The 27,445-nt window shown below is 37.5% G+C and overlaps 1 protein-coding gene across 9 annotated transcripts in view; it reads right to left on the reverse strand.

Annotated features, from left to right (window-relative positions):
- Positions 1-27,445, reverse strand: part of PEAK1 (pseudopodium enriched atypical kinase 1) — a 303,174-nt gene that overhangs the window by 121,214 nt on the left and 154,515 nt on the right. Inside the window, exon 1 of one of the 9 annotated variants that reach the window (XM_060174719.1) lies at positions 7,038-7,173. The exons of the other annotated variants lie outside the window; for them this stretch is intronic. The gene's annotated coding sequence lies outside the window, so the exon portion shown is untranslated. Of the gene's footprint in view, positions 1-7,037; positions 7,174-27,445 lie in introns of those variants that run through there. 9 annotated transcript variants of the gene reach the window in all.

Consider the following 27,445-nt stretch of genomic DNA (forward strand, 5'->3'; position numbering starts at 1 on the left):
TTATTCCCTTTTGTCACCCTGGTTGTTTTATTGTTGTAGTTATTGATGTCATTGTTGGATAGGACACAGAGAAATGGAGAGAGGAGGGGAAGACAGAGAGGGTAAGAGAGATAGATACCTGCAGACCTGTTTCACCACTTGTGAAGTGACTCCCCTGCAGGTGGGGAGCCGGGGGCTCAAACTGGGATCCTTACGCCGGCTGGTCCTTGTGTTTTGCGCCACCTGCACTTAACCCACTGTGCTACCACCCGACCCCCTTTTTTTCTTTTCTATATTTAATTTGAAATCTTAAGTGCTTAGATTAAAGGTATATATACTCAGAACAAAAGTCTGTGCATTAAAAAGCTCGAGACAGTCAATCTATTTTCTCCTCTCATACTGATTAAGTAGTGATTTATTAGGCTATAAGTTAATAGAAATATATACTAATACCATTCCTTTTTTGGTTTTTTAATTGTCTTACAACAAGCAAATTTTTAATTCTGATGAAGTACAATTTTTTAGTTTGTGACTTTGACATTCTTTTAATGAAATCTTTCCTTTACACATGTTACAAAGATTTTATCCTTGGGAGTCCTTCTGATTATTAAGAGCTTAGACATTTACATTTATGTTTATGATCCAGTCTGAGTCAATTTTAAGTATAGTTTGAGGTAGCTAATGATTATGGTTCATTTTAGCCCATACTAATGTTCTTATTTTGGCACTGTTTTTGTCACCTACTGGGCATGGTCCTTGCACAATAAATTCACCATCTCTGACATAACATTTTTCTTTCTTTTTTGATAGAGACAGAGAATGTAGGAGGATGTGAGAGAGACATCTGGAACACTGCTCCACTGCTCGTGAAACTGCCCCCCCTTGCAGATGGGAACTGTATGCTTGAACCTATGTCTTCAAGAATGGTAATGTGTATACTCTACCAGGTATGCCACAGCATGGACTGCTTTTGTTTTTAATACAGTGCCAGGAAATGAAACCAAAGTCTTTGTGCACATGTGATAGTACTACACAGTCACACTGACCAAATATTTATCCTTTTTAAATTTTTTTTAATTCTGAGAGTGAGAGACAGAAAAAGCAAAGACACCATAGTAGTTCTACATCCATGGGTGACTACTGTGCTGTTCTTGGTGCTGCAGCAGTGCTGGGCCTTTAAATCCAGACTTCATGCAAAGATAGGTGAGCTATCTCCTACGGCACTATCTGTTGAAAGGATTCTCTATTCTCCACTGAACAAACACTTCTGTTAAAAAAAATACTAATTTACAGGGGTCTGGGTGGTAGCACTGCGGGTTAAGTGCACTTGGTGAGAAGTGCAGGACCGGCATAAGGATCCCAGTTCGAGCCCCTAGATCCCCACCTGCAGCAGGGTCGCTTCACAGTCAGTGAAGCAGGTCTGCAGGTGTCTCTCTTTCTCTCCCTCTCTCTGTCTTCCCTTCCTCTCTCCATTTCTCTCTGTCCTGTCCATCAACAACAACAATGGCAACAATAAAAATATCAACAACAAGGGCAACAATATAGGAAAAATGGCCTCCAGGAGCAGTGGATTCGTAGTGCAGGCACTGGGATCCAGCAATAGCCCTGAAGGCATAAATAAATAAATAAATAAATAAAATGAACTATAATTTCGGGGAATGACTAGCAGGAGGGAGATTACCAAGGAGTTAGTTCCAGTGATACAGGTGGGAGGTAATAAAATCTTAATTAGACTTGTGACAGAAGGACTATCAGGGAAAGAATGGAGATGAGATGATTTGATAAATGAATGATTGATGTCTCTGAAATTCTTCAATAATGAATTATTACACAAGATTAAAGTTTACTGCTATAAAATTGAGTGTGCACCCTTTCATTATTTACTTAGTTGTGAAGACAATTATAAAAGCAAATCAATGCAAAATTATTTCCTTAGACAAAGGAGCCTGGATCAACTGGTTAGTGATAAGATAATTACTGGCTGTAGTTATAAGAGCTCTGGAATCAGATATTACACAGTCTGCATCCTTTAATCAGGAAATACATACGTTGGTGGGAAATGAAATGCAGGCTTATTTTCATATGCCTACTTCTCAGTGAAGTATAAAACAATCATTAATTAAGCTTGATTATAGGACTGTCCACACTACATTCTTTTTTTAAATTTTTTTTAAATTTTTAAAATTTTTTTATATTTATTTTATTTATTTATTCCCTTTTGTTGCCCTTGTTGTTTTATTGTTGTAGTTATTATTGTTGTTGTCATTGTTGGATAGGACAGAGAGAAATGGAGAGAGGAGGGGAAGACAGAGAGGAGGAGAGAAAGACAGACACCTGCAGACCTGCTTCACCGCCTGTGAAGCGACTCCCCTGCAGGTGGGGAGCCGGGGTTCGAACCGGGATCCTTATGCCGGTCCTTGTGCTTTGCGCCACCTGCGCTTAAACCGCTGCGCTACAGCCTGACTCCCACTACATTCTTTTTTAAAAAAAAAAAATTATTATCTTTATTTATTGGATAGAGACAGCCAAAAATTGAGAGGGTATGGGAGATAGGGAAGAAGAAAGAGAGAGACACATCCAGACCTGCTTCATCGCTTGTGAAACTTTCCCCTGCAGGTGGGGTCTGGGGGCTCGAACCTGGGTCCTTGAGCACTGTAACATGTGTGCTCAACCAGATGTGCCACCACATGGCCCCTCCACAATACATTCTCACCAGTGCTTTTACAACCAAAGAGTCTGGACTGAAATGTTTTTTCATCAAGATATTTTAAAAATTAAACTAACTTTCAAGCAATCATTACCATAAAGAATAAAAATCCAATAAAATGACATATACTAATTAAAAGGTATCTTCAAAGTATTTTATTCTCACTCAGTTCTACTGTAACCTTATACTGTAATTTATATACTGGATTCAGTCAATTTTATTATAATTCTTAACTTTCTTTTCAACTAATATGCTTTCTTTCCTAAATTTTAAGAACAGAGTGTAGGCAATATTTTTCCACCATAAGAGAATGCACTCATAGGTGACAGCAGCTTATGAATGACTAAACTAAAATGTACCTGGATTTCTATTTTTATTTGGCTAGAAGAAACATTTGTTAACAATAAAATAGGAAAAAGAGTAAAGGCAACAACATTCTTCAGTGAAGAGAAAGGCTGTTGAGATGGAGTTCTTAGTAAAATCTGTTTGATTTTAGATATGATCAGCAAAAATATAATATCTGTTCAGGTTTTATGACATAAAAAATTACAACTATGGGTAGCCGGGTGGTGGTGCAGTGGGTTAAGTGCACATGGCACAAAGCACAAGGACTGGCAAAGAATCTGGGTTTGAGCCCCAGCTCCCCACCTACAGGGGAGTCGCTTCACAGGTGGTGAAGCAGGTCTGCAGGTGTCTGTCTTTCTCTCCCCTCCGTCTTACCCTCCTCTCTCCATTTCTCTCTGTCCTATCCAACAACAATGATAGCAGCAACAACAATAATAATAACCACAACAATAAAAAACAAGGGCAACAAAAGGGGAAATAAATAAATAAATAAATAAATAAATAAATAAATAAAAAATTACAACTATGGGGGCTAGGTGATGGCTCAGTAGATAAAGTGCATGCCATTACATGCATAAGACTCTGGGTTCAATTCCCAGCATGATATGGGAGCACAATGGATAGCACTAAGAAAACTCCACTGATCGTAGAGATTTAGGGATCCTTCCTCTCCACACCCTTCCTCCTTCTGTCTCTCCCTCTTCCAAAGGACATAGAATAAAAATTAGGCTAGGAAGGCAGATTTGAAATATTATGTATGTGTGAGGCCCTAGTTCAGTCCCTGGCACAACATCAAACAATCACAAGTCTGACCCAGAATCTGAGGTAAAAGATGATACGTAATACCTTTCAAAAGTGGCAAGCCCATTGCTTACCAGCATTGAGAACATCCTACTTGAAGAATATTTTTACTAATGTATGACTAGAATTGAGAGCTGTAATGAGAAATTTACCTGAGACGTCTCAGAAAATATAATTACAGTGCTGACAAATATATTACCTTACTAAAACACAGAGAAGTTAAACTTTAAAAAATACTGGGAAACAATTAATCATCTACCTAATTGCTCTAAATGAAAAATAAAAATGTCGAGGTCTTGAAGATAGTTAGGCTACAGGGTCTTCTATAAATGACACCAGCGAGTATAAGATTCAAACATACTTTCTCAAGGCTAATCAGACATACAGAAAACACTCTGAAGATGGGGCTGGGAGATAGCTCATCCAATAGAGTGTGGACCTTACCATGTGAGAAGTTCAAGTCTTGGTACCACATGAGAACGCTACAATACTGATAAAAGCTCCATGGCTTATGAGGCAATGCTGTGGCTTCTCTTGCTTTCTCTCAAATTAAATGAATGAAAAAACTTGGCAGCTAGGAACAGTGATGTATAAAATGTATGAGGCCCTGGCACTACATTAAAAGATACAGAAATGACCCAGAATTACCAAAACAATCTTGAGAGGAAAGAATAGAACTGGAGGCATCACCCTCCCAGATCTCAAATTGTATTATAGGGCCACTGTCATCAAAACTGCTTGGTACTGGAACATAAATAGACACACTGACCAGTGGAATAGAATTGAGAGCCCAGAAGTAAGCCCCCACACCTATGGACACCTAATCTTTGACAAAGGTGCCTAGACTATTACATGGGGAAAGTAGTCTCTTTGACAAATGGTATCAGAAAAAAATGGGTTGAAACATGCAGAGAATGAAAATGAACCACTATATTTCACCAAACACAAAAGTAAATCCCAAGTGGATCAAGGACTTGGATGTTAGACCAGATACTTAGAGGAAAATACTGACACAACTATTTTCTGTATAAATTTTAAAGACATCTTCAATGAAACGACTCCGATTACAAAGAAGAATAAGGCAAGAATAAACCAATGGGACTACATCAAATTAAAACACTTCTGCACAGCAAAAGAAACCAATACCCAAACAAAGAGACCTCTCACAGAGTGGGAGAAGATCTTTACATGCCTTACATTGGTCAAGAGGCTAATAACCAAAATATATAGCTTGCCAGACTCAACAACAAGAAAACAAATGACCCCATCCAAAAATGGGGAGAGGATATGGACAGAATATTCACCACAGAAGAGATCCAAAAGGCTGAGAAAAATATTTTTAAAATGCTCCAAGTCATTGATTGTCAGAAAATTCAAATAAAGACAACAATGGGATACCACTTCACTCCTGTGAGAATGCCATACACCAGAAAAGGTAAGAGCAGCAAATGCTGGAGAGGGTGTGGGGCCAAAGGAACCCTCCTGCACTGCTGGTGGGAATGTCAATTGGTTCAACCTCTGTGGATAGCAATCTGGAGAACTCTCAGAAGGCTAGAAATGGACCTACCCTATAGTCCTGCAATTCCTCTCCTGGAGATATATCCTAAGGATCCCAACATACCCATCCAAAAAGACTTGTGTATACACAATTTGCAATAGCCAAAATCTGGAAGCAACCCAGGTGTCCAACAACAGATGAGTGGCTGAGTAAATCGTGGTATACATGCACAATGAATACTACTCAGCTATTAAAAATGGTGATTCACCATTTTCATTCCATCTTGGATGGAGCTTGAAGAAATCATATTAAGTGAAGTAAGTCAGAAACAGTAGGACGAATACGGGATGATCTTACTCACAGGCAGAATTTGGACTGGAGCTAGTGTATTGTACCAAAGTAAAAGCCTCTGGGGTGGTGGTGTTGGGGACTTCAGATCTTAGAATAGGATGACAGAGGACCTAGTGGGGGTTGTATTGTTATGTGGAAAACTGAGAAATGTTATGCATGTACAAACTATTATATTTACTGTCAACTGTAAAACATTAATCTCCCAATAAAGAAATAAAAAATACAGAAATGTACAAAGGCTAAAAAAATGAAAATGATTACACATTACAGTGTGCAAGAACCAGAGTTCAAGACCCTGGTCCCTACCTGCAAGGGGGAAGCTTCATGAATGGTAAAGCAGTGCTATAGCACTCTTTCTCTCTTTCCCTCCCCTTCTCCCTCCCTTTCCCCTTGCCCTCTCAACTTTTATTTTAATCCCAAAATAAATCGATAAATAAAATGTATATAAAGTAGTCCAGGACGTGGCACAGTGGATAAAGCATAAGACTCTCAAGCATGAGGTCTTGAGTTCAATCCCCGGCAGTACATGTACCAGAGAGATGTCTGTTTTTTTTCTCTCTCCTATCTTTCTCATCAATCAATAAATAAAATACTTTAAAAATGTATATAAAAAAGAACTTCCCTCTGCTTATAACTTAATAAAACTCAATTTATAAAACAATGAAAATGAGGGATATTAAAAAAACTTGGGAGTCAGGCGGCAGCACAGCGGGTTAAGCACTCATGGCGCAAAGCACAAGAACTGGCATAAGGATCCTGGTTCGAGCCCCCGGCTCCCCACCTGCAGGGGAGTCGCTCCACAGGCAGCAAAGCAGGTCTGCAGGTGTCTAGCTTTCTCTCACCTTCTCTGTCTTCCCCTCCTCTCTCCATTTCTCTCTGTCCTATCTAACAATGACAACATCCATAACAACAATAACTACAACAACAATAAAAAGACAACAAGGACAACAAAAGGGAAAATAAATAAAATTAAAAAAGAAAGAAAGAAAGCCTTTTAAAAAAAACTTATGGGATCGGGCAGTAGTGCAGTGGGTCAAAGCATATGGTGTGAAGTGTAAGGACTAGTGTTTGGATACAGGTTCGAGCCCCTGGCTCCCCACCTGTAGGGAGGTCATTTCATAGGCGGTGAAGTAGGTCTGCAGGTGTCTATCTTTATCTCCCCCTCTGTCTTCCCCTCCTCTCTCAGTTTCTCTCTGTCCTGTCCAACAGCAATAGCAACAGCAAGAACAATGACAAGGGCAACAAAAAAATGGGAAAAATGGCTGCCAGAAGCAATGGATTTGTAGTGGAGGCACCAAGACCCAGTGATAACCCTGGAGGCAAAATAATAATAATGATGATGATAAATAAACTTACATGCTGGGACTGGGTGGTAGTGTGCCTGGTTGAGCACATGTTACAATTCGCAAGGATCCAGGTTTAAGACCCTGGACCCCATCTGCAGGAGGAAAGCTTTGAGAGTGGTGAGGCAGGGCTGCAGGTGTCTCTCTGTTGGTATGCATGAGACCCCTTCTGTTTCATTTGGTTTAAATCCCCCCTGCTTAACACTATTCTATTTACATAACCACTTCATTCTATTTACATAACCGCTGTTAACAAGCACCACCCTCCCTCCAGGGCATTAGTGGTTCAGTGATAGAATTCTCGCCTGCTCCACCCCCTCTCCTTGTCACACCCTGATCCTCTCCTGATTTTCACCAGTCACTTTTCTCTCCACCCTCTCTATGTCACATCCTGTTTCCACCCTACTTGGCAAGTATATATAAAGACAGCATTGTGAGTTTTACGGTACCTTTAGTTTAGCTTAGCTTGGTATAGACTGTGCTGCGTCCTGCATGAATAAAGAGATACTGCGTACAACCCAGGCATGAGTTCCTGGTCGTGTGTTACCTGCCCGTGAAGCCAGCCTGGCGAAAACAACATCTCTCTGTCTCTCTTCCTATCACCTTTTTCTCTCAATTTCTGGTTGACTCTATAAATAAATGAAGATAATAAAAAATTAAAGAAAATATTGTTGTTTAAGTTTTGGGGGCGCCAGCTGGCTGGGCTAGCTTTGCGGCGGTAGACAGAGACAAAGACTGGGGGACACACCGCTGGGCCAGGAAGCTGTATTTCTTTATTCACGAACAACGATTCATAAACTAACCCAAACTAATCACCACACAGCTCTCTCCTGCATCCTTCTCCTCACGGGGCTGCCACCACCAGTCTGCCCCATCCGCCAGGGTTCCGGGGCGGGGACAAGCAGGCCCCGCAAAACTAGCAGGGGCCAAACCAAATCTCTCAGAGGTAGGGGGAAGGGGGCCAAACCAACATGAAGAATACCAACAAAATATTACAAGCCTTTTAGATCTTGCAATTAATTAATTTTTAGAATTTATCTTACGTAAAGCAGTGAGGGTCCAGTAAGAAGTATAGCAGTAGCACAGCAATTCTGCATTTCAGTGGCCTGAGAATTCAGTTTCTGGCACTATCATATACCAGAGGTGAGCAGTACTCTAGTTTCAGTCTTTCTCTCATTAAAACCAATCAACCAATCAATCGATCAATCAATCAATCAATCTTTAAAACAGAAAGGCTAATGATAGTCTATACAGTTAAATAAATTTTACATGTTTAGTACAGTTATATATTATAGGGAAATGAGAAACAATCAATGTGTTCCCTCACATAGGAAACTGATGATCTAAGGCAGTTAACAGCAATATGACAGAATATTATACAGCTATTGAAATGGAGATGCTTAGTGTAGCAACACTGGAAAATGTTAATGAAATATAAGGTTCAAGATCTACATATAGGTTTCTAGCTTTGCTACAAACAACACACATAAACCTAGTAAAAAAATCAAGACAAATTAACAGAATATTAAATGAAAATAGATATTTTCCAATGTTTTATACTATATGCATATTTCATTCAACAATTACTGGTTTCATAATCAGCAAAAGAGTGACGATTACTACAACACAGTCACATATGACCTTTACTCACATGTCGTGTAATTTAGATATTTTAACCCTGGTGGTTACACATAAACCTTCTGCTCAGTCATTGTATTCTGATGAGTGCAGTAAAAAAATCATTCTGAGCATCTATCACTTGGTCTGTCATCTGGGAGGGATTACATCAAATTGTTATAAGTGTGGGGACCTAAATGACCCTCTATTACAGACTAACACTAAAACCAGACTGTGTGTATCCGAGGCAAGATTTGTTCTCTAGAGGTGAGAGGCTAGTGCATTAACCAGGTTTTATATTAAATGCCTTCATCTTCTGTGAGCAACCAGATGGTTGGTAATATGTGAAGATATTTTGAAACACAGGCTGGTGGATTTCAATTAGCTTCGAAGTGAGACAAATGACAGTGCGGAACTATATTGCTAAGCCCATGGGTACTGAGAGAGTATTTTCTCACAGATGAATACCCTATCAGCTAGAAGGCCTGATTATATAATATAGCTCATAGGTTATCTTAGAACACATGTGCTATTGGAATGAACTCTGTTATGAAGTACCTAACTGAGCAAACATTTTATGCCCAAGATGAGGAAATTAGCTAATGTGAATGAGGAAAAAATATGAATGCACATAGACACATACATCCTAAATGCTTGTGATGCAGAATACACCAAGCTTTGTGGGGGATTTTAGCGCCAAATAAAAAGACTTCTCTGTTAGGTTGCAGCAATTTGGGGCCAAATCAAAGGCTCTTAAGTGAAAAGATTAGTAACTGAACAAGCATCGGCTTTTCCAAGCTTATCAAGGGGACTGCCAATTTATGTCAAAATCCTCAAGGTGCCAGCTATGTTGTTTCTGATAATTTTTCTCTATACTGAACGAGAAAAAGGATGTAGAAGAGTCCTTGAGAAAGCCACTATTTGGGTAGATCTTGTCTTTAAAAATTCAGGTCAAGATATAATTAATTACATTAGAATTTAAACTCTATTTTCATTCTGAATTATAGGGACTCTACTGGATAGTCAGAGAAAGATTTTACTCTAAATTGTCCAAAGAAATCAAATGAATTAGGTTTTTTTGTTCAAATGATGTAGAATAAATAAAAAAGCAAATATACCATTAATCTTTTCTTTCATAAGCAACTTGTCATGTTTTTTTTCTGCTTATCAGCTGTGGTACTAAGGAAATGCCTAGTGTTAGGGAAACCAGTTGCCAGTGCTTGCTCCAACCCTCAGTGAATATTTAACTACTAACTACTACTAACTCAGTGAACTACTAACTCAGTGAATATTTAACTACTAACTACTAAGGACTACTAAACTGTAGGTACTGTCCCAGTGCTTCGTATGTATTATTGCTAATCACAACTATAGTCAGGTTACTGCTTTCATTTTATAGGGTTGAAGTTGAGTAACTATAGGGACTGAAGAGATAATCCACTGGGTGGGGTGCCTGCACTCACTGAGCTGTGCAGGTTTGAGCCCCAGAAACACATGGAGATGCTAATAGTAACAGAGGGAGCTTTGGTGCAGTTCTCCCCAGCCCCCACCCTTGCTCAGTTTGAAAGTATTTTGAAAAACAACAATCTAATTAACTGTTCTTATTTGGTCTATTGACCAGTATCACCTGTGAAACTGTCAGACATGCAGGGCCTCAGGCCTCACTCTAGAGAGCTACTAAATCAGTCTACTGCAAACAATAACAACAACAAATTAGTGTGGAGCTCAGGAAATAGCAAGATGGCATGCAAAAAGACTTTTATGCCTGAGGCCCTGAGACATTGGGTTCAATCCTCAGCATCACTACAAGCCAGATTTGAGCAGTGATCTGGTAAAATAATAATATAAATGTTTATAAAGAGCTTAAAAAGCAACAGTTTTATTATAAGTAGGCCAATACTGAGTAAGTGGTGGTTAATATTGGTGCGAGGAGGTAGAAATTAGTCTGTAGCAAATGATGTCTCAGGAAAACCCATTTTCACATATTTTCATCATTATTCCATTCTAACTGATAAGAATTTAGTTTTCTCTCTCATCTTTAGCCACTTATTTTTAGTTTCTATCCAACTCCAGACATCCAAGATAGGACCTATAGGAACCAGATGCATTTATAAGTAAGAGCTATTCTCACCCAAATTAAATTGGAGTTTTCCTTTATGATTTAACGACAATAACAAGCAATTAGGATATTCTCCCAGTGGTATGGGAGGTGGTGCAGTTGATAAAGCACTAGAATCTCAAGCATAATAAGGTCCTGAGTCCAATCCCTGGCAGCACATGTATCAGAATGACCTCTGGTTCTTTCTCTTCTCCTACCTTTCTCATTAATAAATAAATAGAATCTTTAAAAAATGTAATTATCTGTATCAACAGTGGACTCTAACAGTGCTATGACTAAATGAAAGAATTTATGGATTTTTTTCAAGACAAAAGATCTTGTAAAGGTATTTCACTTGTTTTACGCCGATCATCAGTCAGAAAGAATACTAAATTAAACTCATGAAATGACTGCTTGATAAAAATAGATTACCACCACTGTACTCTTACATAAACAAAACAAAACAAAACAAAAAAACATATGGATTCCTCTCATTGAAAACAATAGCTCTGTCAGATAGATAAAAAACAGTTTGCTGGAAGTATCTCACTAGATGACAATGAATTAACTTCAAAAGGATAAGAGGGGCCTGGGGAGCTGGCTCAGCAGGTAGAACACAGGACCTGTGTGTGTGAGGCCTGTGGTTTAATTTTCTTATATGCCAGAGTGGAGCACTGTTCTTGCATTCTCACTCATACTTGCACAAATAAATCCTTTTGAAAAGTAAGAATAAAGGGAAAACAGTCTCATCAAAGACATTTTAAAAATTTATTATTGGACAGAGACAGAGAGAAATTGAGAGGAGTGAAGAGAAAGAGATGGGGAGCGATAGACCACTCTTGAAGCTTTCCCCCTACAGGTGGGGACCAGGGCCTTGAACCTTGGTCCTTCTGTACTATAAAGTGTGCACTTTACCAGGTGGACCAGGTGGAGAAGATACTTTAAGACATTTACTATTTATACTTCTTAGGTTTACAAAACAACAATAAACACAGCTTCTGAATTTGGCTGTTTTCAGGGAGTTCTTTCTGAAATCAACCTGATTCTCCCTTATAGTTTTTGTCAGGGTAAATATCACTCATCTCTCTAGTTAAGTATAAATAAATTCATACAAAAAAACTATTCTAATTCCAGACTCTTCTGCTTTTCAATCTTACAGATCTAACATTATTACATTCTACAATATGGATTTAAAAAAGATTGGTGCCACCCAGTTAATACCTACTGCAGAACAGGATTAGGGATATAACTCAATGCCCAAATTACAATAAACTTTCCTTGATGGTTTAGCTTTTACTAACACACTATTTCTTCTTTTCAGTGGTGTCTTCCTTCTTTGCTTCTTTTCTCCTTTAAAAGGATGGCTGACCTTGCTTTAAAAGAGGATAGATTTGTCTCTGATTACCAGCTGGTTAAAGTCTGCCTAATCTGAGTAAGGTCTGAACAATAATACTGTTTGAGAAAGGTCAATTAGTTCTAAACAAAGAAATTCAGTTCAGTAAGCAGCTCCTAGAGAGAAACTTCCTACAGGGATAAGTCAATATTTCCTGTTGTGCTTTAGTGTATAGAGGGGCAAAGGAAGCCATAAGTGAATGTACATATTACCAGCTGGAGTCCCCAGAGTTTACAATTTCTGACAGAGACTGAACTGCTATCTCAGCATTTTCAATACTTGGCTAAAGTATGCCATTTGTAGGATGGGAATGTTTGAAAACATATCTAGTCCATTTTAAGCCACCAAGCAGAAAGCATATAGAAGATATAGGTGGTATAACCCAGGACTTGGGCATTAGAAATGTTTTTAGAGATTTAACCCCACGAGGATGGGAAACTAAAAAAAAGAATAAACATGAGACTTCATCTTCAGAAGGTTTTGCATATCAAAGAACCATCACACACACAAAAAAGGCCTAGCAACTGGAGGAAGAGATTTGCACATCATATATCCCACGAGAGGTTGATAATTCAAAATATATAAAGGAGTCATACAAACTAATGGCAAAAACCAAAACAACCAAATTAAATGTGGAAACAATCTTAATAGACAATTCTTCATAGAAAACACAGATGTTATATAGACATATGAAAAAATGTTTGTTTTAAAATCACTTATTATTAGGAAAGTACAAATTCAAACCACAATGAGATATTACTTCACATACTCGAGAAAGGCTCACACCAAAAAGATTGTAAACTGCTGGTGAGAATATGAAGAAAAGGGAACACTGGTATGTATACTATAGGTAAAGACCCTATGGAAAATGGTATGAGATGCTTTTAAAAAAATACACAGGTAGGTAGGTAGATGATAGACAGACAGACAGACAGGACAGGACAGGACAGACAAGACAGGCTGGCTAAATGGTGGCACACCTGGCTAAGCACATATACTACTATGCTCAAGGATCCATGCAAGGATTGGGTTTGAGGCTCTGCTCCCCAACTGCAATGGTACACTTCATGAGTGGTGATGCAGGTCTTCAGGTGTCTATCTTTCTCTCTACCCCCCCCTTCTCCATGTCTGTCTGATCAAATAAAAAAAAAAAAAAGGAAAAAAATGGATGCCAGAAGTGGTGGATTCTTAGTGCTGGAACAGAGCCCCAACAATAATCCTGGAGGCAAACAAAACAAACAACAAATGAACTTGCAAAAACAATAATAAAATGACTCTTAGACTCTGAAAAATATGGCGGCTACAGGAAGGAGTGTCTTTAGTGTTGTTACACTGGAACTTTGTTAGCGAAGAGTGGGGAAGTCTTTCATACATGTACAGATGTTAAACAATACTTCTAAGTTTCATATTGTAAACCCAAGTTAAATAAAATAAGAAATAAGGGACCGAGCAGTGGTACAATTGTTAGAGTGCACATGTTCCCATGCTCACAGATCCAGGTTCAAGCCCAGTCCCAGGGGAGAACCAACATAGTTGTAAAGCAGTGCTCTGTCTGTCTGTCTGTCTGTCTATCTATCTCCTCACCCTCCCCCCTCCCTCTCAAGTTCTCTGTCACTATATATATATATATATGGTGGCAGAAAAATCCCACATCCAATTTATCATGAAATTTAGAAACTTCTACAGTTTCTTTTTAAATTTAGATTGCTCTGGCATTCTCCCAGCTGAAGGTTTTGTCTCTAGGTCCTCTTCCTCTATCCATGTGCAATTGCTAAAATAATATTATTCAATTAATCTCATCATGTAGCTTTCCTGTTCAGTAAATTTGAATGACTTATTTCTCAGCACCTCAAAACAAGATTTATTACATTTCAAAATCTCCCAAATTTCAAATCAATGATTATTTCCACATCCCCATGTAACTGATGAGAAAACTAAAGGAATCACTTTGACACGACTTATCTAGAGTCACAGTTATAGGAGTTGGGATTTCAGAGCAAACAATCTTGCCGCTGTTAAAAGACTATGGTGTGGGAGTCGGGCTGTAGCGCAGCGGGTTAAGCGCAGGTGGCGCAAAGCACAAGGACCGGCATAAGGATCCCGGTTCGAACCCCGGCTCCCCACCTGCAGGGGAGTCGCTTCACAGGCGGTGAAGCAGGTCTGCAGGTGTCTATCTTTCTCTCCCTCTCTCCGTCTTCCCCTCCTCTCTCCATTTCTCTCTGTCCTAACAACGATGACAACAACAATAACTACAACAATCAAGAAAAACAACAAGGGCAACAAAGGAGAAAATAGATAAATAAATAAATATTAAAAAAAAAAAAGACTATGGTGTGTATGGCTGGGCAGTAGAATATCCACTTGAGAACACATATTACCATGAGCAAGTAATAGAGTTCAAGCTCCATGGTTCTCACCTGTGTTCTTCCCATCAAATTCTCTGTCCTACCAAATAAAAGGGTGAAAAAGAAAGAAAGAAAGAAAGAAAGAAAGAAAGAAAGAAAGAAAGAAAGAAAGAAAATGAAGGGGAAGGAGAAGGGGAAGGAGAAGGGGAAGGGGAAGGGGAAGGGAAAGGGAGGGAAAGGAAAGGAAAGGAAAGGGAAAGGGAAAGAAAAGGGGAAAGGAAGGAAAGGGAAAGGAAAGGGAAAGGAAAGGAAAGGAAAGGAAAGGAAAAGGGGAAGGGAAAGGGAAAGGGAAAGGAAGGAAAGGGAAAGGAAAGGAAAGGAAAAGAAAGGAAAGGAAAGGAAAGGGAAAGGAAAGGAAAGGAAAGGAAAGGAAAGGAAAAGGGGAAGGGGAAGGGAAAGGGAAAGGAAGGAAAGGGAAAGGAAAGGAAAGGAAAAGAAAGGAAAGGAAAGGAAAGGGAAAGGAAAGGAAAGGAAAGGAAAGGAAAGGAAAGGAAAGGAAAAGGGGAAGGGGAAGGGAAAGGGAAAGGAAGGAAAGGGAAAGGAAAGGAAAAGAGAGGAGAAAAAAAAAGCTACCATGGGAGGGGGTGGGTTATGGGGATTGGGTGGTGGGAATTGTGTGGAGTTGTACCCCTCCTACCTTATGTTTTTGTTCACTAATCCTTTCTTAAATAAAAAATTAAAAAAAAATAAAGCCATTTATGATTACAAAAAAAAAAAGTCAACCAAAAACAAAACGATAATCAAGGCAATCTAGAAATAACTTGACATTTTGTAATACATAGTCTTTGAAAGTTTACCTTTCTAAGCATACATTTTCAGGGAGTCATTAAAGCAATCTATTCTCTGATTTTAAAATACCTAATCAAGTGACTGGGGTAGTATAAGGAGGCTCACTACCTTAAGAGCTGCAAACATATACTGCTCAATTTCCAATGGAGATTTTAAAAATGAACAACATACAGACAGACATATGCTGAAGAGAAATAGTGCTTCATTTCCTTGATATAGTAAAAACTATGGATTATGCACAGAAAATAAAGTTTTATAAATAAAGAGAAAGTAATAACTTTATATGAGCTCTAAGTCTTTCACATTTGATAACATAAAAATGAAATTTAAATACTTATGACACAATATCCTCCAAAATGTCTGCAATTTTCCTGCAGAGAACTGAAAAAGCTTCCACAAAGTAATACTTTTATGGTATGTATATATTTCTCTGGATTAACAAAATAAGACTATATATGACTATATATATATATATATATATATATATCATTATGCTATTCATTCATTAAATATTTGCTGACACACTATGCAAGGCGTGTTGTTACTTCTAATCTTCTACCATTTGCATTTTATTATACCATATGCACTATCATTTTCAACTATACTTTTAACTGGACTCAAAAAATAAAGGGTTGTTACCAGGCCTGTATTCTGTATAGCATATTAAAGGACCCGAATTCACAATAAAGTCATTTTAGATAAAATGCTTTGGCCTGGAACTGGTCCAGACCCTCTGGTGCAGGATGCCATTTAAGACAATTTGATAGAGGGACTGGGCAGTGAGTGGTGCATTGGTAGAGTAGAGTGCACATATTACGCTGTGCGAAACCTGGGTTCAAACCTTGGCTCTCACTTGCAGAGATGGGTGGGAAGTTTCACAATGGTAGAGCACAGTTCTCTCTCTCTCTCTCTCTCCCTTCCTCCCCAATTCTCAACTTTTTTCTGCCTCTATCAAAAAGGAAAGGGGAAAAAACTAGCTACCAGAAGCTATGGAAGACACTGTAGACACTGAGCCGCAGTGGCATCACTGGTCAGTAAAGGAATGAGTGAAGGAAGGAAGGGAGGGTGAGAGGGATAGGGGAAAGAAGGGGAAAAAAGGAAGGAGGGGAAAGAAAGTTCAAGAGAGAAATAGGGAAAAAAATGAAAAGAGGGAGTCAGGCGGTAGCACAGTGGGTTAAGCATATGTGGTGCAAAGCACAAGGACCATTGTAAAGATCCCGGTTCGAGCCCCTGGCTCTCCACCTGCAGGGGAGTTGCTTCACAAGCGGTGAAGCAGGTCTGCAGGTGTCTGCCTTTCTCTCCCCCTCTCTGTCTTCCCCTCCTCTCTCCATTTCTCTCTGTCCTATCCAACAATGATGACATCAAGAACAATAATAACTACAATAAAACAATAAGGGCAACAAAAGGGAAAATAAATAAATATATATATTTAAAAAATGAAAAGAAAGAAAATTTGATAGAATATAGGGGTTATAAACCTAAGGCACCAGGTTAAATTCCTAGCACTGCATGTGCCAGGACTGAGTGGTTCTTTGGTATCTCTTTATAAAAATAGAGAAATTAAGCATTAAAATAAAAAGCAGAAGAAAGCCTGAATTGCAAGGGCTCTCACATGTATCCTGGTCCAAACTCTTCCTTTATACAGATGAAGACCATGAGACACAGAGAAGAACTGGGATAAAATATCACACATCTGCCCAAATCTGTTGCTCTTTCACAGGATAGCACGGGCATTGAGAGAATGGGAAGGCCTCAGGCATAGCTGTAATAAACACTTTTATGGGATGCATTGGATCAACCTTCTCGTGGTGCATCCTGTGAGTACCCATTCATTGGGGAAACTGACGATCCTTCCTAGCCAACTGAATCCACATGGATCCCAGTCACTTTCAAAGCCAGCAACAAGCAGCTCCTGACAGCTTTCAACCTGACGCTGTTGACTGGCTACGGAAGAAGGGAAAACGCTAGAAGAAGAAGGCATATAGAGTATCTCTGGGTGATAATGTCAGTAATAGAGTGTGTTCCTTTTTTTGTTCAGAGTTCAGAGTTTACCTGTTTATTTATAGGCAGAAGTACTTGTAATAAACACTTTAGGGAGTCAGGCGGTAGCGCAGCAGGTTAAGTGTATGTGGCGCAATGCACAAGGACCAGTGTAAGGATCCCAGTTCGAGCCCTCAGCTCCCCACCTACAGGGGAGTCACTTCACAAGTGGTGAAGCAGGTATGCAGGTGTCTATATTTCTCTCCCCTTCTCTGTTTTCCCCTCCTCTCTCCATTTCTCTCTGTCCTATCCAACAACACTAGTAACTACAACAACAATAAAACAAGGGCAACAAAGGGGAATAAATAAATAGGTATTTTTTAAATAATTAAAAAAATAAACCATTTTATATGAGTCTGTATGAAGGTATTGATCATCCATATTTCAGTTTGTGGTAGATTAATGGTCAGTGGAAGTGAGTGTAACAATCACTGTATTATGAATTTAGCTCTTAAAAACGTTATCAATTGCATTTCTGGTGGCGGGAACTGTGTGGACTTGTACCCTTCTTATCCTATGGTCTTGTCAGTGTTTTCATTTTATAAATAAAAACTTTAAAAAAACAGTATAAAATGAGCGCCTATTGCATAGTACCTGAATTCATTACAATTTTCATCAGTAGGGTTATTTCTACAAATGTTATTTCATTTACTTCTGGCATTTTGAATCTATTTGTTTAATTTTACCAATACCTGAAAAAATGTACTAATTTTTTTATTGTAAGAAAATTCTGAAATTTGCTTTAATTTGGACAAATTTAATTTTTATTGTATTGAGGAGATGCAATTTTTGGAAGACTGTTGTCCCAGGGGTACAATTTTACCTCTACCTAAAATATGTGTTGGTACTTCTAACTTCAACCAACTGCCACCCTCCCTTCTGTAGTAATTTGGACAATTTCTCAAACTGAAGGTACCATCTCTGACACCCTGAGTTATACATAATTATATGATTGTAACTTGTCCTAAGTAAAATCTAGTCTTTAATTTTAGCTATCTCATTTTGCTTGAGAAGTCATTACAGTTTCCCTTTTTTAAATTGGATTTGTACCTGACCTGGAATACATGGTGAAAATTGGACCAGGTAGGCTAAACCACTAGAGATTCCTTTTTTATTGAGACTTACTTATAAATTTCAATATGTACTTGTAACTTTTCATAGTCTTTGTGTCTGGACTTCACCTGAAAGAAATTTTGCCATGCAATCTGGGGGGCACTATTAGGATTTTCAAATTACCAAATAGTTATAAAAAACTATTAGAGTCAGTTCCCCAGAATCTGTTCTTTCTACTTTATATTGAATTCAAGAGAACTTTTTTTTTTTAAGTAATTTATGTCATGGTATATTCCTATAATTATTAGATGCCTTTGGATAGTTCCTTGGAAATTGTTGGGTGTTTTGTTGATGCTTTATCTGATGACTTAAATCAGTTACCAGATACTAATGGCCATCACTGGGCTGGGATATTAGGGAATACAAAGTATAAAACAAGGTTCCAGGTGTTAGTATTTCTTTTAAATTTCTTTTAAATATTTTTATTTTTACCTTTGTTTTTATTCTGATACTGACACTAGTAGGGCATGTTATAAACCAAATTATGCTTATTGCTATTTTATAAATAAAACTCTACTTTGTTGTTCCTGCTTTGCTGTGAAGTTTCTTTTTCACCTTGAAAAATCTTCATTAAAACACATCTCACATGACATTCATTCAGACATCATCATGCAAACATTAAGGCAATTATGTTTTTCTCTATTTTGAATATGAATATTTTATATTATTTGTCCCCACATTTGAAATTAACTCTTTGGGAGTATTTTTAAAATTTTTTATTTATAAAATGGAAATATTGACAAGACTATAGGACAAGAGGGGTACATTTCCACACAGTGCCTACCCCCAGAACTCCATATTCAATCCCCTGCCTTGATAGCTTCCTTATTCTTTATTCCTTTGGGAGTATAGACCCAGGATCATTATGGTGTGTAGAAGGTGGAAGGTCTGGCTTCTATAATTGCTTCTCTGTTGAACATGGCCGTTGGCAGGTCGATCTATTCTCCCAGCCTGTCTCTCTCTTTCCCTAGTGGGGCAGAGGTCTGGGGAGGTGGGGCTCCATGATATATGGTGGGGTTGTCTGCCCAGGAAAGTCAGGGTGGCATCATGATAGCATCTGGAACGCGGTGGTTAAAAAACAGTTAAGATATAAAGCAGAACAAATTGTTGACTAATCATGAGCCTAAAGGCAAGAATATTGCGGATGAAGATTTGGGGTCTCCATTTTGGAAAAAGCTAGTAGGTCTATTTTCGGTATATCCCAAGGGGCCCATGACTTTACTAGTTTTTTGCCTGAGCCTAACAGCTAATGTGCAAGTGGACCCAGGTTACTGTCTGGAGAGATGGTGTCATAATTGGAAAAAGGGCTAGAAAGCTGGATCACGGAAGAGAGTAGCTCCCAATTATGGAAAAAATATATGAATATTGTTTGTTAACTGTAAACCCCATCGATTTGATTATGGTTTCTTAAATTTTTTGTATACATGTGGTACTAGACATAGTCATCACAAAATAATATTTATTCAATTAAAGATCAGAAATAAATAAAGTAGTAAAACATTTTTAAGAATATGGTCAGAAGATGAGGGAAGAAGCGATGAATATTCAGTTATTCAGAAGGAGAATGCTTGAGCTAAGCAATGTATGTGCCTACGGGTACTGATCAGAATGGGTGCTATGAGACTATTGAATTCCATTTAACAGTTTTCCTAAAGTGGTTGATATTTGATAGTGTTTTATTTTCTTTGGTTATAGTAGCTATACCTTCCTTTGTTTTATGAATGATAAAGCCTCTTAACACATAGTAAGTATACTAGAAACAAAAATCAGATGTAGCCTAGAAAATTCTCATATGTCCTCTTAGGATAAGAATGTTTCAGTAGGTAATAACTAGCCTTCTTGTAAATTCCATTTAAGTGATTTGTCTATTATTTTTATTAAATGCTTTTGAGATCCAGAAGGTTGTTTTCATTCCCAGAGAGTTGAAAATTGATCTCTGCTGAGTACTCCAGACTCTTGGAATGATTTTCTAAGGGACTGCCTGATTCGGAATGAGAAAAGTTTTAAGTTCTGAAGAGCTGCTGGAAGAGGAGCTTGATAATAAAAAGTTGAGCTTTCAAAGACCAATACATAATAGTCATGGAGAAGTCATATATCTAGTGCCCTGTAGCAGAACCAAGTCTCATAGAGAAAAATAAGTCGAGTTTGGACTATCAAATGAAGAGCCTAACACTAGAATCATCTTATTCATTAGTTCCCAGGGTCCTAAGTACTTTTAAATATTCACAAAAAAGAGTCAATGAAAAAAACGAACAAAATATTTTAACATTTGACATCAGCATAGTTGTCTTCATACCAAAGCAGTCTTAAAATAACAATTACAAATATGGAGAGAAGCATGGCGGGGCAATGGAGCACCCCAAATGAGCATACAGGTTACAGTGTGCAAAGACCTGGGTGCATGCCTGTTCTCCACCAGCAGGAGGAAAAGCAATGCTGCAGGTGTCTCACTTTCTATCTGTTTCCCCATTCCCTCTTGATTTCTATATCTCTATCCAATAATAAATTCATTTATTTATTTATTATATTGTTTTTTTTTTTTTTTTTTTTTTTTAGATTACAGTAGAAGAGCTACTGAAACAAAAAAGTATCCACTACCAATCTTCTTCTTCTAGCGTTTGCCCTTCTTCCGTAGCCAGTCAACAGCGTCAGGTTGAAAGCTGTCAGGCTTTCTATATGCCTCATGGCCTACAGCTCCATACTTTATCTGGGATATTTGTTAAACATTAAATTCTTGGATCTTACCAAGATATAAAACCATTGTCTTTACTTTAGTTAAGATTGTCACTTCCCTTTTGACCTATATTAAATTGCATGTGCAATCATGTTTCCTACTTTTTCTTCCCTCTCTCTAACAGTAAAATGCCAGATGAACACCATCAGAGAGACAACACAATTTCCCTGACTGTATTCACTTAGATATGTTCCTGTAAGTCTCAAATGGTAACTTACACTGATAAACATGAGTCAAGCCAGTTATTTCCTTTTATTTACTTTGCCACTTTGAAAGAACTACTTCACAAAGTTTCTTGTGACTCAATATACTACATCTCTTTCCCAGGTCATTTACTACAAATGGTCTGACCTTCTATTTGAGAGGGAAAATAGATGTAATCAGATAGAAACTGTCTCACTTATCTCATTTTCTCACACATTCTGCCAATCTAAGTTCATGTAACTTGGGGTAAAATAAGAGCAAAGCATCAGCCCCAGGATTAAATCAAAGAGTGCCATACACGTCTTTATAAAGTCTAAGTGACACACAAAATATTACTAAATTATTATAAATAATGGTCCTACAATTTTGTAGCTCCACAATTTCTGAGAGCATATGCAGTTCTCTACCTACTTGCTACCACTGTATATATCAATTTAAAACATTTACTTAAAAAGACTGACCATCAAGCTAGTAAGATAGTTTACCTGAAAAGGTGTCTGCTTTGCCATGAACTTAATCCAGGTTCAAGCGTGACCCCCCCACTATATATTGGGGGAAGGTTGGGCACTATGGTATCTTTCCCTCTGTCTCTACCTATAAAGACCAGGCTCAGCAAGGGAAACAAACAAACAAAAAACATCTTTGCAAGGTATATCAGTTGTTTCTTTTGATTTTTTAAATTTTTAAAATTTTAATGTATTTATAAAATGGAAACACTGACAAGACCATAGAATAAGAGGGGTATAATTCCTACCACCAGCGCTCTGTATCCCATCCCCTCCCCTGATAGCTTTCCTATTCTTTAACTTCATGGGAGTATGGACCCAGGGTCATTATGGGGTGCAGAAGGTGGAAGGTCTGGCTTCTTCGATTTTTTTTTTTTGACCTGCCAGGGATTTTCTGGGGCCTGTGCCTGCATGTTTCTAGTACTCCTTGAATCACCAAAAACATTTTCAATGAAGACAGTGGAATAAATAGCGATAGTTTCATTTCTTATCCAATTTTGGTGTCATTTACTTCTTTTTTAATTATTATGGCCAAGACTTCCAAACCTATACTGAATAATAATAGAAAGAGTGGACTATGCTTGTCTTATTCCAGACCTTAGTAGGAAAACTTTCAGCTTTTCACATATAGTAAGATGTCTGTGTCTCGTGATTTCTTTTTTAAATTTTTAATTAATTTTAATTTTGGATAGAGGCAGAAAGAAATTAGAGATGGGGGATATTGAGAGGGAGAGAGAAAGAAAGACGACAACAACAGGGAACTTGGACATGAGTTGGTGTGTTGCACCAAAGTAAGACTCTGGGGTGGGTGTGAGGGTTCACGTCCTGGAACATGATGGCAGAGGAGGACCTAGTGAGGGTTGAATTGTAATGTGAAAAACTGAGAAAGGTTACACATGTACAAATTACTACATTTTACTGTTAACTATAAACCATTAGTCCTCCAATAAATAAAAAAAAATGAAGTCTTAGAATCTTGAAAGGAAAAAAGAAAGAAAGAAAGAAAGAAAGAAAGAAAGAAAGAAAGAAAGAAAGAAAGAAAGAAAGAAAGAAAAGACACCTGCAGTATTGCCTCACTGCTAATGAATCTTCCAACCTATAGGTGTGGACCAGAGATTTGAGCTTGAGTCTTTGCACACTGTAATGTGTGTGCTGAACCAGGTGCACCTCCACCCAGCCCTTCCCATGCTTTCTTAAAACCTCTATTTCCTTTTTCCTGTTTTATGCAGAAAGTGAGTTTTTGGTTCCATCTTTCTCACTAAGGGCTTCAAAATAAAAGGTGCTGTTTCTTGTTATAGTTTTATACTTACTGTAAGTCTATGCATATCAGTTTTGTGTTTTAGGCAGTTGCTGAACTCTTTTTCAAAATGACTTTCTTCCAGAAATTTGGAGTTTCTGTCTTTTTGTATCTAGTATTATTAATGATAAGTGTGACACTAATATAATTATAGAATTATTTCTGACTACGATTCTTTTCACTAAAGAGCTTTTCAGAAAATTTAAAGAAATTTTCTTTATCTTAGGAGGTCTGAAATATCACAAAATATATCTACTTGTGGGCCCTTTTGTCATTCATCCTGCACACAACCAAGGAAGTCTTTTTATTTTGAGGATATATCTTTAATTCTAGGTAATTAATTTCCTATTTTTGCTTTAAATATTTTCTCCCTTGCTTCTCTCTATTCTTCCTCTTTGCAACTAATGTAAGGTGACTGTTGGAATTTGTAAATCTACCTTCCATGTCTATCAGCTTAACCTTCCCCCACCCCCCAACCCCTGCATTGTTGTTGTTCTTTCCAGGGCTTCCCTGCTCCAGGTCTACTTTTTCAGAGAGACAGAGCAATCCCATAGCACTTGAAGGATCCCACAGCGCTCTAGCACTCAGATGTGGGGTACTGGAAGCTCAGTCCTAGATCATAGGCACAACAAAGAACTCGGGGTGAGCTATCTTGCTGGTGCCTTTCCCAATTCTTTATCCTTCTTTTAAAACTATTCTTAGCTTTAAAGTGTTTTATTTATTTTAATCAATGTCTTTCATCTTTCATACCTCTAAGAGTATTAATTATATTTACTCTAAAGTTCTTTTTTGTCTTCTGTATTAACTGATTAAAGAAACATTTTTATTTATTATTGGATCAGAGAGAAATTGAGAGGGGAGGAGAAAATAGAGAGGGAGAGCGACAACAGAGGGAGAAAGACAGAGAAACACCTGCCTCACCACTTGTGAAGCTCTACCCCTTCAGGTGGTGGACGAGTGGCTTGAACCTGGGCTCTTGTGCACTTAACAAGGCGTGCCCTGCTGCCTGGCCCCTTGTATTAACCGATCTCTTGGGCATCAGGTATTCTAGCTGTATTGTTTGGAATCCTCCATTGTATGTTTGTTTGCTTCAAAGACTTTGTGATTTTAATGTTTGTGGGCTAATCTTTGCTCAGAATTTAGAGGTACCATATTAGTCTATGACTGATGTGACTATAGCAGCCACCCCCCTCCACCCCCCCCCCCCCACCGCCTTCAGTGGAAGGACAAAAATTTGCCTCTGGGTAGTGAAGTATTTTGGGATCTGACTAATCTTTCTGGAAGCTGACAATATCAAAGTGCTAGCTTGTCTTTTAAAGCACCCATACTGCAGCTTGTATAGATACATATAGATGGCACAGAGATTTGAAGATTTAAAGAAGTCAAAATGTCTGTCTGCTTGTTTAGTAGTCTAGAGCGAAAACATCCTTATAAGCATTTATGTCTTTTTTCCATGTTCCATGTCTGTGCATAATTTAGATTATGGTTCCCATGAACATTCAAATTCTGTTTTTCCAGAGGTTGTGCAAGGGTTTTGGCCAATTTTATTTTTTGTGTTTTTCTTCGAAGCTGTGTTTGAGTGTATATTTTTTGAGGGGGAAGAAAGAAAAAAAAATTTAAGTTGAAGTAACAAAGAGGCTTTAGCAAGTTCTCAATGTACTATTGAACACTAGAAGTCTCAGATAAGTTTTGGCAGAGAAAAATGGACAATACTTGAATAAACTTTTAAAAGAAAATACATTTTTATTATACTTTCCATTTCAACTGAAGTATAATCTCCTAATAATAAGAGCTTTATCCAGAGCTTTCTAACCCTAGAGACATATCATTAACCTGGAGAACTATTCAAACACATTAAAGTCGAAACCCAGAAATTCCATTTTAATTGTACTGGGGTGAGAACCATTGATATAATGGAAAAACTATAGGCTTTAGGATCAGACATTTTTGAGATAAAAGTATTATTTACTGTGTGTTGTGGCTCTAGGCAGGAAACAATTTTTTAAAGGCCTAGTTTCATCTGTAAATTGGGTTTATAAAACTGCGGTAAGGATTAAGAATGGAAGCAAGAGCAACAATGTGTAAGTCAAACAGCAAATGCTTAATAAGTGTTAGCTATTTTAAAGCGATCTAGAAGTAAAAAAACAAAAAAAGCAAAAAAAAAAAAAAGCGATCTAGAAGCAAAAAAACAAAACAAAAAAACAGGGCACTAAAAAAGAGATAAAGTAAAATCTTTCAAAAACTTATAATGGCTAAAATTTAATTCAAAATACCACAAAAATCTTCACAGAAGTTGAAATTACTTTCAAATAAATCTTTTCTATATTAATTTATCTTGGATAGAGACAGAAAAATTGAGAGGGGAGGGGGAAATTAAGAGGGAGACAGACACCTGCTGCACTGTTCCACCACTTGTGAAGCTTCCCTCCTGTAGGTGGGGACTGGGGGTTTGAACTTAGGCCCCTGAGCACTATGATGTGCATGCTCAACCAGGTGTACCACCACCTGGGCCCAGGAGTTGAAATCATTTTCAGGTACTCCAAACTGAAAGACACTGTAGGATTTACAAAAAGCAATGCTATCAAAGGAAAGAATCGAGAGTAAGTAAAAGAAATGGTAATATCTGGATAAATAAAATAAGGTTGTTCTGTAAAATTTTTGACAAGTAAAACAAAAAAAATGTATTGTATAGAGGATTTTTCTTTTTTTTATTTATTATTATTTATTTATTTATTTATTTAAGAAAGGATTAATTAACAAAACCATAAGGTAGGAGGGGTACAACTCCACACAATTCCCACCACGCAATCTCCATAATCCACCCCCTCCCCTGATAGCTTTCCCATTCTGTATAGAGGAGTTTTCAATGCTTGTAGTTAGTAGTAGCCTAAGAAGGAAAAGATAAAGTCACCTAGATGGTGAGATGGCTTCTATAGTTTACATGTAGTAGTGAAATACTTACTGGAAAATTAATTAAAAATATATATATATCCAATTACTTGTTTATATATAAAAAAACTCACTTCAATTATAATGAAATAGAAAGTTAAAAGTCAAAAGAAGGAGAAATATAAAACATTGATTTAAATTAAGTTGGAGAGGTTATATTACCTAAGTAAACATTAGCGAGAAAAAAAAATCAAGAGAATAACATTGACATGTATGAAATTTAAGAAAGAAAGAAAAGGAAAATCCAGGGAAAACATTAATAAATCCACCATTCATGTCTTAGTCACTAAAGGGGGAGGAGGATAAAGACGGATTGGTTTTTAAGAGGGGGTGGAGCACAGTGAATTACAGTGGAGAGAGAACAGCACTTTATATTGATACTTATTTGGGGATACGTAAAATTACCCCCACGTAAGACAATACAATTTTCTAAAACAGCATTTCTTCAATAGATTATATGTTTAAAAAAATTAAAGTCAGACTGTAAAGAGATAAAAATGTCAACTCAGCAAAAATGCATGGCATTTCTAAATGAGAAAGTACCTGGGTTAGAGATTAAAAATACAAGAAACAAAAACTAATGGCTCTGAAATAGACGAATGCACCGTTATAACTAGGAACTTCACAACACACACACACACACACACACACACACACACACACACACACACACACACAATTACCATTTCAGTAAACAACAGTGGATAAAAAATCAGCAAGGATGCAGAATCTAGCTGATACTTATAGACTGCTTCATCCAACAACAGAAGAACATACATTCTTTTCAAGTATACCAGAAACAGTCACTAAAATATACTACTCAGGTATAAAAGAAATCTTAAGATTAGTTAAAAGAAAAAAAAAATCACAAAGAATCTGATTAAAAATTAAAGAGATACTAGTAATAGAAAAGTAACAAGAGAATTACCAAACATTTAGGAGTCTCTAAATAAGTAGGCCATGACTCAGAGAGCAAGTTTCAAAGGAAACTAGAAAATATTTTGAACTCAACAAAAATAAAAATGAAATCTCCAAAATTTGTGGGATAAAATTAAAGCAGTACTTACAGGAAAATTAAATGTCAATAGTAAGAGAAGTGACAAATCAAGTGTCAATGCTGTAATCTAAGGCTGGAATATGATTAAAATATACTGAAAACATGCAGAGGAAAATAATAAGGCTAACAGCAAAAACAAATGAAATAAAAAAGAGAAAAAAACAATAAAATGTAACGTGACTCTGAAAAGATGAAAGAAAATGAATAACCCTTTAGCAA

Source organism: Erinaceus europaeus, chromosome 16, assembly GCF_950295315.1.
Source record: "Erinaceus europaeus chromosome 16, mEriEur2.1, whole genome shotgun sequence".
Lineage (NCBI taxonomy): Eukaryota > Metazoa > Chordata > Mammalia > Eulipotyphla > Erinaceidae > Erinaceus > Erinaceus europaeus.